The 22,131-nt window shown below is 45.6% G+C and overlaps 1 protein-coding gene across 14 annotated transcripts in view; it reads left to right on the top strand.

Moving 5' to 3' along the window:
* Window positions 1–22,131, top strand: part of GRB10 (growth factor receptor bound protein 10) — a 395,303-nt gene that overhangs the window by 92,811 nt on the left and 280,361 nt on the right. For 2 of the 14 annotated variants that reach the window (XM_056520335.1, XM_056520332.1), the window contains exon 1: window positions 21,758–21,887. The exons of the other annotated variants lie outside the window; for them this stretch is intronic. The gene's annotated coding sequence lies outside the window, so the exon portion shown is untranslated. Of the gene's footprint in view, window positions 1–21,757; window positions 21,888–22,131 lie in introns of those variants that run through there. 14 annotated transcript variants of the gene reach the window in all.

Below are 22,131 nucleotides of genomic sequence, written 5' to 3'. Positions count from 1 at the left end.
TGCTATATAGAAATACATAGGTCAGAAAATAACCAAAGTACTTGTATTGTTTCATTTTCACGCCCTCGCCTTGTTAATCCTTCATTCAAGTTGGTCTCTAAGATAAAATCTAAATTAATTTATTATATGATTATAAAAAGAAATATGAGCAAACTCAAATATACCTCAAACAGGGGTGTGGAAATTTAAAAAAAAAACTACTTGTCCAAGGGACTAAAGCGGAACAGAATCTACTTGTCCCTCAAGAAAATCCACTTGTCCTGGTAGATAAAATAATTTCAACCAAAATAGTCTGATTCCCCCCCCCCCCCCCCCCCCCCACTAGACCACCAGGGATGGATATAAGATCCTTTAGACACTGCTGACAGCGCTGATCTAATGGGTTAATAGGCGATCGCAGTATGTCAGGATATTAGCGGCCGGAGAGCTGTAGCTCCTCTTACGCCCGAGCCCAGAAAAGTCTAGATATAACTTTTTGATCACCTTATAAAAAATTTCTCATATGAAGTGACCAAAAATGAGCAATTCTGGACTATTATTTACATTTACACCGTTCACCGTACGGTTTAATTAACATTATATTTTAATAGTCTGGACATTTCCACATGTAGCGATACCACTTATGTTTATTTTTGTACATTATTTTTATTTAAAGAAAATTGGAAACTTTTATTAGGAAAGGGGCTTATTCACATATATACGCATTTTTTACAATATTTTAATCACTATTTTTCAGTCTCAATAGGGACTTGTGTTACTGGGGGGGGGGGGGGTTCTGCTTCTCCAGTTTATGTGCTACATTTTGTGTCAGAAAATGCTGGAAGTTGCATTTAGTTACTAGATAACTACAACTCCCAGCATGCCCTGATACAGCCTATGGTTGTGTGGGTGTTGCAGCATGTTGCACTGTATAGTAGGACAGTTAAGGTTATTGTGTAACATGCTGGGAGTTGTAGTTTTGGTTTGTGTCAGCTGCAGAGCCATAGGATGTGTCAGGGAATACTGGGAATTAGTTAGTAACTACAACTCCCAGCATGCCCTGATGCAGCCTATGGCTCTGCAGCTCACCCGAACCAAAACTACAACTCCCAGCATGTTGCACTTTATAGTTCTACAGTTTAGGTTATGGTCCAACATGCTGGGAGTTGTAGTTTTGGTTCGGGCGTGTTTGTGTGCATCCGTGGGGCTCTTGGTTGGCGGGTGAGTATGAAGGGGGCAGGATTCTGGGGGTGCAATTTAGTGCGGGTGCCACTAAAAATAAATAAAATTAGATGGCACAACTGCCCTAATGCCCGTCTGCTCCTATACAAAACATTCATGCATACACATATCATACATACACCAGCCACTGCCCCCATATCATACATACACACACCCCCGCCACTGCCCTCCCCACATCATACATTACATACACACATACACTCACACCATACATACACCTGCCGCTGCCCACCCCACATCATACATCACATACATACACATCACACTTAGACATTATACACACATTATACATTACATACACATCACACTTAGCCATTATACACACATTATACATTACATACACATCATACACACATACACTCACACCATACATATCCACCAGTGTTTCCCAACCAGGGTGCCTCCAGCTTTTGCAAAACTACAACTCCCAGCATGCCCAGGGCATGCTGGGAGTTGTAGTTTTGCAACAGCTGGAGGCACCCTGGTTGGGAAACACTGATATACACAATACATATGCACACATCATACATACACCTGCCGCTGCCCACCCCACATCATACATCACATACACATCACACTTAGACATTATACACACATCATACATTACATACACATCACACACAGACATCATACACACATTATACATTACATACACATAAACACATAGACATCATACACACATACACTCACACCATACATATCCACCAGTGTTTCCCAACCAGGGTGCCTCCAGTTGTTGCAAAACTACAACTCCCAGCATGCCCAGGGCATGCTGGGAGTTGTAGTTTTGCAACAACTGGAGGCACCCTGGTTGGGAAACACTGATATACACCATACATATGCACACATCATACATACACCTGCCGCTGCCCCCCCATCATACATTACATACACATCACACATACACTCACACCATACATATACAACCACCCTTCCTGTCGCCTGTATTCTCGGTCTCCTCACCTGAGCCGCCATGAGTGGACATCAGAGCTGTAGTCCCGGCCGGTGTGAGGTGAGATTTCCGTCCTCTCCTCTCTCCTCCCCCCCCCCCCCCCCCCCCCCCGCTCTGTGTTGTCCCCGTGCAAACTAGCAACCTCCCCGTGGTGGATTAGGTCCTGTGGAGACAGATCAGGGGGAGGGGTAGAGCTGTGTGCGGGGGATGGAGCTGTGCACGGAGCTGTCTACATCCTCTCTCTCCCCCTGCTGTGTCTTCTGAGCTCCGTCCATCCTCCGGGAGGGGAGATAAGGGGGCTCTGCAGTCAGCTGGAGGCCGCCGCCCCCTCCATACACTCTGAGGCCGGTGTGAGGTACAGACTTGCATCGGCTCCTGCGCCTCACACCGGCATTAAAGAAAAATAAGGGGGAAGTCTGTCTGTCCCTGCCCGATACAGGGCTAAATCTATAAACAATTCACCTGCCCGGCACCCAAAACTACTTGTCCCGGGCGTCGGGCTATAGGATTTCCACATCCCTGCTCAAAGCAATCTTGCTATCTCATAATCACGATTCATCCCCCTGGGTTCAAGGGTACCCAATTTGTGAATCCAGTAAGCTTCTCGTTTCATGAGAAGCTTCTTTAAACTCTCCCCTCTGCGAGGAGGTACTATCTCTTCCAATACCTGGTATTGGAGCTGCGCAATGTTATGGCCCATTTATTAAAAATGGGCAGGTATCGGGAACAGTAAATTATCGCACCATATCGTGGATTTGTGTCTGTTAATGCGGTCTCCTATACGCTGGGTGGTCTCCCCAACATACAGGAGACCGCACGGGCACTTGATCAAATATACCAAATTTTTTGTTTTGGGGGTAAAAAAAACCTTACCTTACCACTATGTGGGTGTACAATCCTGTCTCCCTTCAAAACATTTGAACACTGGGCACAGCTCAAACACTGGTATGTCCCATTTTTCCGGGAACCTAGGAACATTTTGTTTGGTTTTAACACTGGACCCCAGATCTGCCCTATTAGGGGGGGCAGTCTGAAATTCCGATATGTCCGGATATGCATTACCCAATATTGACTAGTTCTCACATATTATCCTATCAATTATATTCATCTGGGAATGGAAAGTCCTGACTAACGGTATTTTTTTACTTTCTTTTGTAGTCTCTCGGGGGTCTATCCTGTGGAATAGCATTAATAACCCTCTCTGGATATCCCCTAGCTTTAACCCCTTAAGGACACAGGGTGTATGGATACGCCCTGCGCATTTCCAGCCTCAGACGCTAGCTGGAGCGGTGCCGGATGCCTGCTGAAATCGTTCAGCAGGCATCCCGGCATATCTCCCAGGGGGGTCATTATGTCCCCCCATGTCGGCGATTGCCGCAGATCGCTGGACAATTCAGTCCAGCGATCTGCGGCGGATTCCGGGTCAATCGGGTCTCCGATGACCCGGAATTACTGGCTGATCGGGGCCGTCAGAGACTGCCCCGAACAGCCATTGCCAGCAGGGGTGAGGTGGCATTGGTGCCACCTCACGATCACCCTGATTCGTCGGCCAGCCGACCAATCATGGCGGCTGCTGCGGGTGTCACTCCCGCAACCCGCTCCGCCCCTCTAACGGAGGACGTGAGCGGGTGTGCGCAGAAGACCCCGGGTGCTGGGGACCCCGATCCCCGGCATCCCTGTTGGGATCGGGGCCCCAGGAGCGACGGCGGCGGCGAGGGACTGACATGTGCGGCGGTATCGTGGCGCAGCAGCAGGAGGTGACAGCCTCCTGCTGTTGCTTAGCAACAGCTCCCAGCATGCAAAAAGGGCATGCTGGGAGCTGTAGTTATGCAACAGCAGGAGGCAGACCACCACAACTCCCAGCATGCCCTTATGGGCATGCTGGGACTTGAAGTTTGGCAACAGCTGGAGGCACATTTTTCTATGGAAAAGTGTACCTTCAGCTGTTGTATAACTACAACTCCCTGCTTGCACAATCAGCTAAAGTGCATGCTGGGAGTTGTAGTTGTGCATCTGGTGGTTGCATAACTACAACTCCCAGCATGCCTGTTGGCTGTCGGTGACTGCTGAGAGTTGTAGTTTTGCAACAGCTGAAGGCACACTGAGTTAAGTAGCAAACCAGTGTGTCTCCAGCTGTTGCATAACTACAATCCCCAGCCAAAGTAGTATGCCTCCGGCTGTTGCATAACTACAAGATCCAGCATGCCCTTCCGCTGTCCGTACGTGCTGGGGGTTGTAGCTTTTGCAACAGCTGAAGGCACACTGGTTGCAAAACACTGAGTTTGTTACCAAACTCAGTGTTTCACAACCTGTGTGCCTCCAGCTGTTGCAAAACTACAACTCCCAGCATTCACTGATAGACCGTACATGCTGGGAGTTGTAGTTTTGCAACAGCTGGATGTTTCTCCCCCCCCCCCCCCCCCCCCAATGTGAACGTACAGGGTACACTCACATGGGCGGAGGATTACAGTAAGTATCCGGCTGCAAGTTTGAGCTGCGGCAAATTTTCTGCCGCAGCTCAAGCTGCCAGCGAGAAACTACTGTGAACCCCGCCCATGTGACTGTACCCTAAAAACACTACACTAACACAAAATAAAATGTAAAAAACACTACATAGACACATACCCATACACAGCCCCCCTCCCCAATAAAAATGAAAAACGTCTGGTACACCACTGTTTCCAGAACGGAGCCTCCAGTTGTTGCAAAACAACTACTCCCAGTATTGCCAGATAGCCACTGACTGTCTAGGCATGCTGGGAGTTTTACAACAGCTGGAGGCACCCTGTTTGGGAATCACTGGCGTAGAATATCCCTATGTCCACCCCTATGAAAGTCCCTAATTTAGGCCTCAAATGCGCATGGCGCTCTCACTTTGGAGCCCTGCCGTATTTCAAGGCAACAGTTTAGGGCCACATATGGGGTATCGCCGTACTCGGGAGAAATTGTGTTACAAATTTTGGGGGGTATTTTCTGCTATTACCCTTTTTAAAAATGTAAATTTTTGGGGAAAACAAGCATTTTAGGTAAAAAAATAAAAAAATGTTTTTACATATACAAAAGTCATGAAACACCTGTAGGGTTTTAAGGTTAACATTACACCTTGTTACTTTCCCCGAGGGGTCTAGTTTCCAAAATGGTATGCCATGTGTTTTTTTTTTTTTTTTTTTTTTTTTTTTTTTTGCTGTTCTGGCACCATAGGGGCTTCCTAAATGCGGCATGCCCCCAGAGCAAAATTTGCTTTCAAAAAGCCAAATGTGACTCCTTCTCTTCTGAGACCTGTAGTGCGCCAGCAGAGCAATTTTCACTCCCATATGGGGTGTTTTCTGAATCGGGAGAAATTGGGTATCAAATTTTGGGGGGGTGTTTTCTGCTATTACCCTTTTTTTAAAATGTTAACTTTTTGGGAAACCAAGCATTTTAGGTAAAATTTTTTTTATTTTTTTTACATATGCAAAAGTCGTGAATCACCTGTGGGGTATTAAGGTTCACTTTACCCCTTGTTACGTTCCCTGAGAGGTCTAGTTTCCAAAATGGTATGCCATGTGTTTTATTTATTTTTTTTTTTTTTTGCTGTCCTGGCACCATAGGGGCTTCCTAAAGGTGACATGCCCCCCAAAAACAATTTGTCGCTCCCTCCCTTCTGAGCACTCTACTGCGCCCACTGAACAATTAACATAGACATATGAGGTATGTGCTTACTCGAGAGAAATTGGGTTTCAAATAAAAGTAAAAATTTTCTCCTTTTTACCCCTTGCAAAATTCAAAAATTGGGTCTACAAGAACATGCGAGTGTAAAAAATGAAGATTTTGAATTTTCTCCTTCACTTTGCTGCTATTCCTGTGAAACACCTAAAGGGTTAATACACTTACTGAATGTCATTTTGAATACTTTGGGGGGTGTAGTTTTTATAATGGGGTATTTTATGGGGTATTTCTAATATGAAGACCCTTCAAATCCACTTCAAAACTGAACTGGTCCCTGAAAAATAGTGTCCCTCTGGTGTCTTCCAAAAGTAAAAATTCATAAATTTTATGATGAAAACATAAAGTAGACATATTGTATATGTGAACCCAAAATTTTTTTTATTTTGAATATCCATTTTCCTTACAAGCAGAGAGCTTCAAAGTTAGAAAAAGGCTAAATTTTCATTTTTTTTTTTTTCCATCAAATTTGGGGATTTTTCACAAAGAAAGAATGCAAGTTACCATAAAATTTTACCACTATGTTAAAGTAGAATATGTCACGAAAAAACAATCTCGGAATCAGAATGATAACTAAAAGCATTCCAGAGTTATTAATGTTTAAAGTGAGTGGTCAGATGTGCAAAAAACGCTCTGGTCCTTAAGGTGTAAAATGGCCTGGTCCTTAAGGGGTTAAATTTCTCTACCAGCTCACTAGTACGTTTTTCTCTCAAAAATTGTTAGTGTGGTCTGCACATGTTATCAAGTTTCTAACCCCTTCCTGCAAATCTACTTATATACATGTCCATTTATCGGTGCCTTTCCACAAATGGTTGTGTATGTATGTGTATAATATACATATCTCTATCAACTTTCTCAAACTCAACAAAGGCGATGGAAGATCGCTGAAACGTAGCGCTCTGTTAACTATGTTGGAGATGAAATAAACTTCACCTGTGGTTTTGCTGTTACTCCTGTGTGCTGCAGCCTTTTCTATTGCTTGATGTCGGCAGCTCTTGACCAAGCCCCTATGTTTGCGCATGCAATGCCTTATTCCGGCTTTCATCGTATGTGCTGCTCTATTGGGACTTTTTCTATAAAGCGTGTGTGTATATGTAACTATTCACAATCATGGCTCTGCAGCTTTGCGGACAGTGATTGGTAGCAGGAGCTAGCAATCGTGTGGCACCTGCCACAACGGTCTAAAGGGCACTAGCTGTGCTCTGATGCTGACCGCAACATTGATCGCTGTGACGGAAGGGAGCTCCCTCTGGTCTCCATTGAGACCCCATGACCCACGCATACCCATGAAAAAATACCATAATCTGTGAACTGCCACCTACTCGGATATCTAGGAATCAGTAAATGAATAAACCTGTTAACTTTATACAAAAAGATATTTATACAAATCTAAAAGTGACCTGTAGTATAATAAAGATGACTTAAACTTCATTTTTCTGTGAAAACCTGCTAACGTAAACCTGTCATAGATGGGTTTCTATAACCTGTAGTGGCTTCTCCTGTCCCCCCCCCCCCCCCCCTAAAAAAACAAAAACAAAAACAAAAAAAAATCAACCCGATATTTTTGTGAGAGGATGGACTGCATTAGAAGGTTGCGCGTAGTCAAAAATCCAAAGCAAAAACAAAATTAGAAATAAATCACTGTAGTTCTACAACTGCCTTGTATTCATTTACTATGCTTTTTAAAAAAGAACAAAAAATTGGCAAGTGTTTAGTTCCTGGAAATTCTACTTAGTTCTAAGATTTCTCAGAAAATGGGAGGCTTTACAGCGTGGTTCTGCTCTTGTGCAATAAGTTAACAATCTCTTCTTGTATGAAAAGCTGACTAATACGTAAAGAATCTAGTGTACTAAGCCATTGGGAAAGTTTTACTTGTTACATTTTGCATTTTTTTTTCCCCCCACAATTTTCCGTTCCTTCAAGTGCTGGATCTGGCAGGAGAATTTAAAAAATATCTGCCTGACCCGTGCCATACACCATTCAATCTTAGGAGCCATGCGGTCTAGTGGCACCATTTGGCAAATTTTTTTAGACTCTTATCCGGATTTTGGCCAGATAATTGCTGAAAGTTTGACAATGTGGCTGTTTGCATTGTTAGCATGAGAGATAAGAACCTTCTGAGGGTTTTCTTTCTGTAACATACTTCCTTTATCAACTCTCCACATATTTATTTATTCATAAATGGCAAGGTAGCTTAGATATAGACACGTTTCTATGTGGTCCAAGCAGGCGTGAGTCACTGATAACTGCAAAAGGCTAACCATGCCACACTAAATATACAGGGAAACTGACAGATGGATCAAACCCACTGACCTGAATGTACAGGTGGTTAGTTTAGGTGAGCCTCAGTCCTGATGAAACGGATTGGGGTGATACAAATGGGACCTAGGGGTTGGCAATAGAAGTGCAGATAAGTGCAAGATTGTGCTAGATCTTAACTCTGGTAAGGAATACATAGTGTTGGTGATCCAGAGTAAAATTAACTACCTGTATATTAATGTTTGTGGGTTTGATCACTCTGTCAGTTGCCTTAACCCTTTAAGGACCCAAGGTTTTTCCGTTTTTGCAATTTAGTTTTTTCCTCGCCTTTAAAAAATCACAACTCTTTCAATTTTGCACCTAAAAATCCATGATGGCTTATTTTTTGCACCACCAATTCTACTTCGTAATGACATCAGTCATTTTATCCAAAAATGTACGTCAAAACAGAAAAAAAAAATAATTGTGAGACAAAATGGAAAAAAAACTCAATTTTGTAAATTTGGGGGGCTTCCGTTTCTACGCAGTAAATTTTTCGGTAAAAATGACACCTATTTATTGTGTAGGTCCATACGATTACAATGATACCCTACTTATGTAGGTTTGATTTTTGTCGTACTTCTGGAAAAAATCATAACTACATGCAGGAAAATTTATACGTTCAAAATTGTCATTTTTCCCCGTATGGGGAGTTATGAGGGCTAATTTTTTTACGCCATGATCTGAAATTTTAAGAGGCACCATTTTTGCTTTGATAGGACTTATTGATGGATTTTTTTTTTGCGCGTATGCTATTGACTGTGCGGTTTAATTAACGATATATATTTTTATAATTCGGACATTTCTGCATGCGGCGATACCACGTTTGTATTAATTTTTTTTTTTATGGGGAAAAGGGGGGTCATTCAAACTTTTATTAGGAAAGGGGTTAAATGATCTTTATTCACAATTTTATTATTTTTTTTTTTTTTTGCAGTGTTATAGTTCCCATAGGGGGCTATAACACTGCACACACTGATTATTACATTGATCAATGGTTTCTCATTGGAAACCTCTGATCGATGATTCTGCCGCTTGACTGCTCATGCCTGGGTCTCGGGCACTGAGCAGTCATTCGGCGATCGGACAGCATGGAGGCGGGTAGGTACCCTCTGGGTGTCCTGTAAGCTGTTCGGGATGCCGCAATATAATCGCGGCGATCTCTAGCAGCTCCCTGAGCTTACCGGCATTAGTTTACTTTCACTTTGGACACACCTTCTCATTCAAAGAGTTTTCATGACTATGAAAATTGTAGATTCACATTGAAGGCATCAAAACTATGAATTAACACATGTGGAATTATAGACATGACATAAAATGTGAAACAACTGAAAATGTCATATTCTAGGTGGAAAGTGCAGTCACAAAAACCTTCAAGAGCTACAAAGAAACTGGCTCACATGCGGACCGCCCCAGTAAAGGAATACCAAGAGTCACCTCTGCTGCAGAGGATACATTCATCTGAGTCACCAGCCTCAGAAATCGCAGGTTAAAAGCAGCCCAGATTAGAGACCAGGTCAATGCCACACTGAGTTCTAGCAGCAGACACCTCTCTAGAACAACTGTTAAGAGGAGGCTGGGTGAATCAGGCCTTCATGGTAGAATATCTGCTAGGAAACTACTGCTAAGGACAGGCAACAAGCAGAAGAGACTTGTTTGGGCTAAAGAACACAAGGAATGGACATTAGACCAGTGGAAATATGTGCTTTATTCGGAGACCAAATTTGAGATCTTTGGTTCCAACCACCGTGTCTTTGTGCGATGCAGAAAAGGTGACCGGATGGCCTCTACATGCCTGGTTCCCATTGTGAAGCATGGAGGAGGTGTGGGGGTGCTTTGCTTGTGACACTGTTGGGGATTTATTCAAAATTTGAAGGCATACTGAACCAGCATGGCTACCATAGCATCTTGCAGTGGCATGCTATTCCATCCGGTTTGTGTTTAGTTGGACCATCATTTATTTTTCAACAGGACAATGACCCTAAACACACCTCCAGGCTATGTTAGGGCTATTTGACCAAGAAGGAGAGTGATGGGGTGCTGTGTCAAGTGACCTGGCCTTTACAGTCACCGGACCTGAACCCAATGAAGGCAAAAGGGCCAACAAGTGCTAAGCATCTCTGGGAACTCCTTCAAGACTGTTGGAAGACCATTTCAGGTGACTACCTCTTGAAGCTCAAGAGAATGCCAAGAGTGTGCAAAGCGGTAATCAAAGGAAAAGGTGGCTACTTTGAAGAACCTAGAATATGACATATTTTCAGTTGTTTCACACTTTTTTGTTATGTACATAATGCCACATGTGTTAATTTAAGATTTTCCTAGTATAGTGAAGGAAAATTTGGATTTTATAAAGACAGGAGGCGAGTATCAGAATGCATTATCCTTCTTTATTAAACTCAATAGCAGAAAGAATGCAGTGCAACTAAACATATAGAAGAAGGATGCAGGTCACCTAGAAACCTAGGAACCCCTCCTAGGTCCTTCCACCAATCACATTCCATGCTCACTCTATATAAACTGCCTTCGAACCCGCCTCCTCCTCTTTCTTGATGCTAACGCTGCTCCGAAACAGGAACCAACACTTGAACACCACAGAACCCGAACTTCCGGCATTTTATCAGGTTGTGAACTTCCAGACATCCCTTGGACCTTGAACGATCACCATCAGAACAAAGAACCGATCAACAGCATCGAAGGAACCCAAATACCAATCCGAACACGATCACTTCGGAATTCCAGATCAATAACCTAGAAAAAAGAAAACATAAACATGACAGGGATGGGAATATAGGGAGGGCTGATACTCTCCTCCTGTCTTTATAAAATCCAAATTTTCCTTCACTATACTAGGAAAATCTTAAATTTTATGACAGACAGGAGGCTCATATCAGAATGCAAGTTCAAAGCATACATAAATAAATGATCAAAACTATAGCTACATAAAACTACAAGACAGACATAGACACATGCTGATCAGGTCTAAAATAAAATGTCCTAAACGTATGTTCAGACGACCAATCTGCCGCCTTCAAAATATCAGACAGTGAGCCACCAGTCTGTGCCACTTTAGTGGCCATGGCACTCCTGGAAGAATGTGCCTTAAAAATCGAAACATCAATACCCGCTAAAATCATCACACTCCTCACCCAACGTGAAAGCGTTGGAGAAGAGACCGGACGATAGGGAGAACAGAAAGATATAAGAAGTTGCGAAAAATTCGGTAAACGTAAAGCCGTCGTCCTATTCTCATAAGACCGTAAACAACGCACCACACATAACTTGGGGTGTGACAAAAACCGCGGATAAAAAAACGATCTAATATCAGTCTTAGTACGACGCGTTACAGTGAAGACAACCCCCTGAGGAGTAAATTGTCTCCTCGAAATGTCCAGTGCGCGTACGTCCGAAACACGTTTGATAGAAATATAACATAGTTAATTTGTAGGCCGACCACTTAAGAGAGAACTCGTTGTTATCCCCCCAGGAAGTAAACAATTGCAGAACCAAGGACACATCCCATGTCGATTGATATCTAGGTGCCGGGGGTCGAGTAAGACTAACCCCTTTCAAAAGACGACAAACCAACGGATGCCGTCCCACCGCCATACCGTCCATCATGGCATGTTGCGCCGATATAGCGGACCGGTATACATTAATGGTCCGGAAAGCCTTTCCGGCCTCAAACGCTTCAGATAAAAAATTCAAAACTCCAGACATAGGGGCATGAATGGGATCCATCTGCCGCTGTGAGCACCAATGAACCCATAATCTCCAGGCTGATCGGTAAGCCGCTCTGGTACCTGGAGCCCATGCCTCTCTAATGAGGTCCGTAGCTGTCTGTGAAATCAAGCTATCAGACCTTGTTGACCCGATATCAGCCAAGCAATCAATCTCAACTGTCCGGACAACACCAAAGGATGTAAGTCTCCCACCGGACTCCGCAGAATCTCCGGGCAAGGCGGACACACCCTTGGCCAGTCCACGGTCATCCCCAGTACCTGAGGGAACCAGGATTGGGTCGGCCACCACGGGGTGATCAACACCAGCGTAGACTTCTGAGATTCCGTCTGCCACAATACCCTGGGAATCAAGGCAAACGGAGGAAAAGCATACAATGTTCCTCGCGGCCAGACCTGAAGAAACGCATCCGTCGCGACTGCTTCCGGATCTGGTCTCCAGCTGAAGAACTGGGGTAGTTGTCGATTGAGTCGAGAAGCGAACAAATCGAGACTCAACGGTCCCCACATAGCCTGAATGGCCCGAAACACTGCCGGATGCAACATCCAATCACTGGAATCTGACAGGTGTCTGGAATTCCAATCCGCTACTGAATTGGATACCCCCGGAAGATATTCCGCCTGCAAAACGATGTTCCTTTGAAGGCAAAACATCCACAACTCCTTCGCCAGGTCTGCTAATATTTTGGACCTCGTGCCCCCTAGACGGTTGATGTATTGCACCGCCGTGATATTGTCCAACCGAAGTAGGACACAACAACCCAATCTGTGGGAGGCAAAACTCTTGAGCGCGAACGACCCTGCTAGGAGTTCCAGGCAGTTGATGTGTAACTGCGTTTCCGTTTGCGACCACTTGCCTCCTGTCGAAGACGATCCGCACCTGGCTCCCCAGCCGCTTAGGCTGGCATCCGATTCTATGATCAGATCCGGTTTGGAATTGAAGATTGTTCTCCCATTCCAATCCTCCACATGACGGAGCCACCATATGAGTTCGTCGTACGCTTCCTGCGACAACGGGATACGATCCGAATACGCTAACCCCTCCGCTAAGTGTTTGATCTTTAGCCGTTGAAGCGCTATGTAATGGAGAGGTGCCGGGAAAATTGCCTGGACCGAGGCCGATAACAGACCCACAATGCGAGCAATTTCCCGCAACGAGACCAGTTGTCTGCGAAGCAAGGCCCTGATCTCTTTCCGTAACAACGCCAATTTTTTGCATGGTAGACTCAATCGCCAGCCGGGTGTCTACCATGAACCCCAAAAACTCTATTTCCCGCGTCGGAACCAGAACTGATTTTTTGATGTTGATCAAAAACCCTAGTTCCCTCAAAATGGACCTCGTCCACTCTATATGAAGCAGTGCCTGACTTCTCGTACGAGCCATAATCAATATGTCGTCGAGATATATGATGAGCCTCACTCCCCGACTCCTGAGAACCGCCATGACTGGTTTCAGAAGCTTGGTGAAACACCACGGGGCGGAAGACAGACCGAACGGGAGACAGGAGAACTCCCATCTCTTATCCTGCCACAGGAACTGTAGATATTGACGGGAAGAAGGATGAATCGGTACCGTGAGATACGCATCCTTCAGATCGATCTTTGCTAACCAATCTCCTGGTAGCAAGAGATCCCTGAGAAGGTGTATACCCTCCATCTTGAAATGACTGTACCGGACATACTCGTTTAAGTCTCGCAGATTTATGACTGGCCTGTGGCCTCCGTCTTTCTTTTTCACGAGAAAAACATTGCTCAGAAAACCCGGACTGTCCACGTCCACCTGTCTTATCGGATTTTTGGCGTAAAGATCCAAAACCTCAAGGGGAATCGGCTCTGTCGGGTTCTGAAAAATGGATGGTTCGTGGCCATCGCTTTTGTATCGGCGGGGACATGAACTCTATTACGTATCCTGACACTGTTTGCAGAACCCAAGGGTCTGTAGGAATCATAGACCAGGCGTGGATAAAACAACCCAGTCTGCCCCCTACCGGAGGCTGATGTACCATCCTCGAAGGACAACCCACCTGAACTCCTGCCTCTCGGGTATTCACGGGATCCACCTCTCGCCCTCCAGGGCCGACCTCGACTGGGGAAGAAGGGAGTTGTTGCCATCGGGGCTGCCATGGTATGCAGTTGAGGCCGTTCTTGAACGTATTGGGTCTGCTGTCTAACATAGGGTCTAAAATAGGATGCTCGGCCAGAAGGGCGACCCCTGCCCCTTCCGGCCTTGCTGAAAACCTTATTAGTTTTCTTAAGTGAAGTTTGGGCCTTGTCTAAACTAGAAAACAGCCCCACAAATTTGTTAATATTCTTGATGAATGAATCACCAAACAAGAGCCCCTCAGCTGAAGGACCCGGTTCTTTAGTTGCCAGGTGGGACAACTGCGGGTCCAGCCGCATCAATATAGAGCGTCTGCGCTCTGTGGACATAGCTGTGTTCGCATTGCCCAGTAAACAAGTAGCCCTCAGGGCCCAACCCCTAAGGACCTCCGGTTCAACGGGATCGCCAGTGGCCACAGCGTGCTCTGACATATTCAGAATTTTTGTGAGCGGACCCAACAAATCAAGCAGCTTATCCTGTACGGATCTGAATGACCGATCAAGCCCTTTCTTCGGGTTTTTACCCGATTTGACCAAGTATTTGGTCAGAATAGGGTCCAGCTCGGGTGTAGTCGCCACCTTGTTAGCCAAGGAAGGACGGGGGCATTCGGCCCGCAACTTATTTCTGTTGCCTCTGTCCAAAGGCTTTCTGACCCACGCCTCGATGTACTTTGCCACTTGGGGCAAAGGGGCCCAATCCCCTGATCGAGGGTGAGTTATGGCATCGGGGTCGAAAAATGGGACACCCTGAGAGTCCAATATAGCATTGGCAGCCATGTCAGCTTCTGATGTCACCCCCGCAGAAGGAACATCCTGATCTACGTCCTCCTCCTCCACCTCACTGCTGACCGAGGAAGGAACATGATAGTCAGAATCCGACTCCTGTTCTGACTCATCCACAAATGAGTCTGGCTTGTTCCTTTTTTGAGGAACGTATTGCGCGGCTAATATAAACGTCCTCCCGGGCGGAGGGTCTAGAGCCCGTAGGCGGGCAAGAGCCCGATTGGGAGGGGCCAGCAGAAATATTTATTCCATCTCCCGACAAAATCTGCAGTGAGGGAGAGGTCATGTCTGCGCCATGATGGCGCTTTCGGTCAGACTTTCCAGATTTAATCGCACCAGTAGGTGGTACAGGGGGTACCGCAACCACCGGTGAGGTCGCCGTGGCAACGCGTGCCTCTTGGTGCGACTGGGACATCGCCAACGAGACCGATTTAGTGAGATTTTCATTCATCGATGCCATGGCAGACGCCAGTGCCGAATGCACGGATGTATTAACTAGACGCTGAATTTGATCAGCCGACATGAACTCTGAGTCATGTTGTACAGCGGGGCCATCCCCCATGGTCATATCCAACTTTCCTTCAGTCATAATCAATATAAACGTCAGTACAGAAGAAAGAACTGCAGTTAGAAAGCAGGGCTGTGGAGAGGAGAGAACACAGGGAAAAAAACGTTAAATAACAGTAACACACTTAATATATGATAACAGTAAAATTTGTCTCCGTCGGCGGTCAAGTAGCTCGGACCGTCCCACCGCGATAAGGTGGCCTCATTGGGACGGACCCCATAATGTGTGTGTTGTATATTATATTATTAATTAAACGCTTCCCGGCAGCTCAGTCGGTCTGATCAGGACATCGCGATAAAATCTGGGACGCAGGCGGAGGTCTCCTTGCCTGTCTCCGCCGCGTCCGATCGGGGTGTGATTGCTCCAAGCCTGAGCTACAGGCTTGAGCAATCGAGCCCCTATCTCGCTGATCTGTGCAAAGCTATGGCTTTGCAGCGATTAGCTTAAGAGATCAGTGTGTGCAGTGTTATAGGTCCCTATGGGAGCTATAGCACTGCAAAAAAAGTGAAAAAAAGTTAAAGGTCATTGAACCCCCTTCCCTAATAAAAGTTTGAATCACCCTCCTTTTTCCCATAAACTGTGTAAATAAAAATTAATATATGTGGTATCGCTGCGTGCGTAAATGTCCGAACTATAAAATTATATCATTAATTAAACCGCACGGTCAATGGCGTACGTGCAAAAAAATTCCAAAGTCCAAAATAGCGTATTTTTGGTCACTTTTTATATCATAAAAAAAAATGAATAAAAAGCGATCAAAAAGTCCGATCAACACAAAAATGGTACCGATAAAAACTTCAGAACACGTCGCAAAAAATGAGCCCTTATACCGGCCCGTACGTGGAAAAATAAAAAGTTACAGGGGTCAGAAGATGACAATTTTAAACATAAATTTTCCTGCATGTAGTTATGATTTTTTTCAGAAGTGCAACAATATCCAATAGGGATCGACCGATATCGTTTTTTTTAGGGCCGATAGCCGATGACTTATACCGATATTCCGGTCTAAGTTATCGGTTATTTATCCCCCCTAGACACCGCTGCAGATCATTGATTTAAAGCGGGTGCTTTAAATCAATGCACTGCAGTGGCATTTGCGGTGCCATAGGCCGCCGCCGCCACCCGCTTCTCTCCACCTACCTGTCAGGGTGGTCCGGGCCATCCATCCTTCCTGTAGTGTCCGGCGGCATTCCGGGTGGAGGGTGAACCGGTCCGGGCTGTCCTTCTCCGGGGGTCATCTTCTCCACTCCGGGCAGGCTCCGGCCTAGTAACGCAGCATAGACGCCGCTGCGCAGTGATGCCCGTGTGCAGCGACGCACCTGACGTCACGGCATAGCGGCGTCTATGCAGCGTACTAGGCTGGAGCCTGCCCGGAGTGGAGATGACCCCCGGAGGACAGCCCGGACCGGTTCACTCTCAACCCGGAATGCCGCCGGACACTACAGGAAGGATGGATGGCCCAGACCACCCCCATTACGGGTAAGTTACATTTTTTTTTTTTTTTTTTTTAATTGGTTCGGAGGGTGGGGGAGGGGCCCGACCGGTATAGCGGTATGGGCAAAAATCCATACCGTGGGAGAAAAAAAACGGTATCCGGTTCATACCGGTATACCGCCCAGCACTACGGTGGGGGGTGCGACGCGGTGGGTCGGGGAGGGGGGGGGGGGGGCAGTTGCGGTCCGGCGGGTCAGGGGTGGGTGGGTGGGTAGGTGGATGGGCGGTGGGGGAGGGGGGGCGGGGCATTATCGGCTTATCGGCAAGGTAATTGCCAATACCGATAATGCCGAAAATCGTGATTATCGGCCGATAATATCGGCCATACCGATAATCGGTCGATCCCTAATATCCAACCTACCGTATTTATCGGGGTATACCACGCACCGGCCTAAAACACGCACCCTCATTTTAGCAAGGATATTTGGGTAAAAAAAGTTTTTTTACCCAAATATCCATGGTAAAATGAGGGTGCGTGTATACCCAGATACACCCCCAGGAAAGGCAGGGGGAGAGGGGCCATTGCTGCCCGCTTCTCTCCCCCTGCCTTCCTGGGGTCTAGAGCCCTGCTGCCGGCCCTTCTCTCCCCCTGGCTATTGGCGCCGCTGCCCGTTCTGTCCCCCTGACTATCGGTGCCGGCGCCGATAGCCAGGGGGAGAGAAGGGGCAGCGGCACCCATTGCCGGCGCCGCTGCCCCGTTGCCTCCCCCCATCCCCGATGGCATAATTACCTGTTGCCGGGGTCGGGTCCGCGCTGCTGCAGGCCTCTGGCGTGCGTCCCCTGCGTTGTTGCTATGCGCTGCACGGCGCATGACGTCAGGCCGGAGGCCTGCAGCAGCGCGGACCAGACCCAGGTTATTATGCCACCGGGGATGGGGGGAGGCAATGGGGCAGCGGCGCCGGCAATGGCGCAATTTTAGCCTAAAAAGTGCGTGTTATACGCCGATAAATACGGTACACTGGTGGGGAATTTAACCTCAAGTGTTTTTTTCCTGTCCCAATCAGGAGGAGGAGTTAATCTCATGGGTGCTGTTGTTGAGACTTCAAGAAAAGGAATTATCGGTGAGTATAACTCACCATATTTGCTATAACTTTCATATGAAATTTTAACCTGTTGGACGAAGGGCGTATGCATACGCCCTTGCGTCCTGGTACTTAAGGACGAAGGGCGTATCCATATGCCCGTGGGAATTTCGGTCCCTGACGCGCATCGGGCGGGGACCGGGGTGACTGCTGACCCCCCTCCCCCATGTTGGCGATCGGCGCAAATCGCAAGCGGCGCCGAAGATCATTTACCCGTCCGGAGGGAGCGGAGTGACGGTGATCGGCGGGCGGCAGAAGAGGACGGCTCCCTGGATACGACGGAAGCCGGTAAGTTGCCTAGCAACATCTAGAGGGCTACAGTCTGAGACCACTATAGTGGTCTCTAGACTGTAGCCCTCCAGATGTTGCAAAACTTAAACTCCCAGCATGCCCAGACAGCTGTTTGCTGTGTGAGCATGCTGGGATTTGTAGTTTTGCAACAGCTGGAGGTCTACAGTTTATAGACGAGTGCACATTGATCTCTATACTGCCTTCGAGATCTTGCAAAACTACAACTCCTAGCATGCCCACACAGCTGTTTGCTCTCTGGGCATGCTGGGAGTTGTAGTTTTGCAACATCTGGAGGTCCACAGTTTGGAGATCACTGTTCAGTGGTCTCTAAATTGTAGCACTCCAGATGATACAAAACTCCAAATCGCAGCATGCCCAAACAGTAAACAGCTGTCTCGGCATGCTGGGAGTTGTAGTTGCGTACCTCCAGCTGTTGCATAACTACATCTCCCAGCATGCCCTTCTGTGATCAGTACATGCTGGGAATTGTACTTTTGCAACAGCTGGAGGCACACTGGTTGGAAAATACTGAGTTAGGTAACAGAACCTAACTGAAGGTTTTCCAACTAGTATGCCTCCAGCTGTTGCAAAACTACAACTCCCAGCATGCACGGTCTGTCAGTACATGCTGGGAGTTGTCGTATCGAAACAGCTGGAGGTTTGCACCCGTCCCCAAGACGGTTTACAGTAAGTTTCCTGCTTCAAGAATGAGCTGCAGCAAATTTTTCGCCGCAGCACAAATTCCTAGCGGGAAACTCGCTGTAACACGCCAGTGTGAATGTACCCTAAAAACACTACACTACACTAACACATATAAAGAGTAAAACACTACATATACACCCCCTTACACTGTCCCTCCCCCTCCCCCCCCCCCCCAATAAAAATGAAAAGCGTATTGTACGGCAGAGTTTCCAAAACGGAGCCTCCAGCTGTTGCAATACAACAACTCCACACATTTCTGGACAGCCACTGACTGTCAAGGCATGCTGGGAGTTTAGCAACAGCTGGAGGCACCCTGTTTGGGAATTACTTTTGTAGAATACCCCTATGCAATCCCTAATTTAGTCCACAAATGCGCATGGCGCTCTCACTTCGGAGCCCTGTCGTATTTCAAGAAAACGGTTTAGGGCCACATATGGGGTATCTCCGTACTCAGGAGAAATTGTGTTACAAATTTTGGGGGCTTTTTCTCCTTTTACCCCTTATGAAAAGGAAAAGTTGGGGTCTACACCAGCCTGTTAGCTGTGAGCGCACCATGTACATTTGAGGCCTAAATTGGTGATTTGCACAGGGGTGGCTGATTTTACAGCGGTTCTGACATAAACCCAAAAAAATAAATACCCACATGTGACCCCATTTTGGAAACTACACCCCTCATGTAACATAATAAGGGGTACAGTGAGCATTTACGCCCCACAGGTGTCTGACAGATTTTTGGAACAGTGGTCCGTGAAAATGAGAATTTATTTTTTTTTGTTTGCACAGCCCACTCTTCCAAAGATCTGTCAAACGCTAGTAGGTTGTAAATGCTCACTGTACCCCTTATTACATTCCGTGAGGGGTGTAGTTTCCAAAATGGGGTCACATGTGGGGGGGGGTCCACTGTTCTGGCACCACGGGGGACTTTGTAAACGCACATGGCACCCGACTTCCATTCCAAACAAATTATCCCTCTAAAAGCTCAATGACTCTCCTTCTCTTCTGAGCATTGTAGTTCGCTCGCAGTGCACTTGACGTCCAAACATGGGGTATTTCCATACTCAGGAGAAAATGCCCCCCAAAATTTGTAACCCCTTTTCTTCTATTACCCCTTGTAAAAAAGTAAAATTTGGGGAAAAACCAGCATTTTAGTGAGAATTTTTTTAAGGCTCACCGTACCCCTTATGGAAACTACACCCCTCAAGGAACGTAATAAGTGTGTAATGTGGGGTTTTTTGCTGTCCTGGCACCATAGGGGCTTCCTAAATGTGACATGCCCCCCAAAAACCGTTTCAGAAAAACTCCCTCTCCAAAATCCCATTGTTGCTCCTTTGCTTCTGAGCCCTCTAGTGCACCCACAGAACACTTGACATACACGTATGAGGTATTTTCGGGTTACAAATTTTGAGAGGATTTTTTTCTTTTTACCCCCTTGTAAAAATTCAAAAACTGGGTCTACAAGAACATGAGTGTAAAAAATGAAGATTTTGAATTTTCTCCTTCACTTTGCTGCTATTCCTGTGAAACACCTAAAGGGTTAACACACTGAATGGCATTTTGAATACTTTAAGTGCAATTTTTATAATGGGGTCATTTAAGGGGTATTTCTAACCAGAAGACCCTTCAAATCCACTTCAAACCTGAACTGGTCCCTGAAAAATTCAGATTTTTGAAAATTTTGCAAAAAATTGGAAAATTTTTGCTGAACTTTGAAGCCCTATGGAGTCTTCCAAAAGTAAAACATGTCAACTTTATGGTGGAAATATAAAGTAGACATATTGTATATGTGAATCAATATATCATTTTATTTGGAATGTCTATTTTCCTTACAAGCAGAGAGCTTCAAAGTTAGAAAAATGCATCATTTCTAGGTGAAAAATACCAAAATTTCATGAAAAATTTGAAAATGTTGCAAGTATCGACGAAAATGTACCACGAACATAAGGTAGAATATGTCACGAAAAAACAGTCTCGGAAGCAAATTTATAAGTAAAAGCATCCCAGAGTTATTAATGCTTAAAGTGACAGTGGTCAGATTTGCGAAAAAAAGCTCCCATCCTTAGGGTCATAATGGGCTCCGTCCCCAAGGGGTTAAGAGCACAGAAAAGGTTAGGCAGTCTCGGATACAGATGCTTGTATTCAGCGTAAACCACATTACCAGTTTAGAATGTGCAAACTGAAGATTATAGCCAGCGCTACTTAATGTAATGACAAACGTTTCTGTTGTAAGGGTAAAGACTTGTGTTAAGTCATTATTGCTTCAGCATGCATTGCAGATATTACATGGAGAAGCCTGCTTGGAAGCCGCTGTGAAAGTACGACTTTAATTTTTCCATTCTTGCTGTATTTGTGGCTTTTTGAAGTCATAGGTCTGAGGTAACTGTGACCCATATGCATACCCATTGTAAATACAGTTATCTTGCTATTCTCATGGTACCTATCCTGTCTGTACATGCAGCTAACCTAACATTAATGCCAGCTTTGTCCCTTTGGTATTCTCTTTACCAAAAGACTGGCAAAGAACATAAAATTCAAAAAAGCCACAAAGAAAATTACTTATATAATTGGCTTTTCTTGAAATACAGTAAAAACATCATATTATGCACACATGAAGCAGCTAGTGAGGGTCAACATTCTCTACAATAGATTGTAATTTGGCTCTATATAGGCATATAATGGGGAAGATTTATCAAAACCTGTGCAAACGTAAAGTTGCCCATGGCAACCAATCACATTGCTTCTTTCATTTTGCAGAGGCCTTGTTAAAAATGAAAGAAGCGATGTGATTGGTTGCTATGGGCAACTGGGCAACTTTTCCTCTGGACAGGTTTTGAGCAATCTCCCCCATAATGTTTGTGTACTGGGACAATTCCTTACAGGATAAAATATGCTCTTCTACTGTACACAATAACATACAATAATAGTTCACAAGTGTCTGTGCGTGTCTCAAGTATCAGGTACTAAGAAGTGACTTATGTGCATATAATAACAGAAGTAATGCATATATTATCAGTATAATTGTTATTGCACAAGCCCTGTGATGAGCTAACAAACTGAATGAAGCCACAACAGTAAACTAACAGATCTTACCCATGTGGGAATAGAAAACTGCCGCCCGACCCCCCCCTACAATCGTTTCGGAACCCTTTTTCTCAAGAGGTACTCAAGTTTGGTAGAGAAGGCAAGGACTTTAAACTTAAA

The sequence above is a fragment of the Hyla sarda genome, chromosome 5 (assembly GCF_029499605.1).
Source record: "Hyla sarda isolate aHylSar1 chromosome 5, aHylSar1.hap1, whole genome shotgun sequence".
Taxonomy (NCBI): domain Eukaryota; kingdom Metazoa; phylum Chordata; class Amphibia; order Anura; family Hylidae; genus Hyla; species Hyla sarda.
The sequence above is the reverse complement of the archived record's forward strand: the minus strand, read 5'-3'. Positions and strand labels throughout refer to the sequence as shown.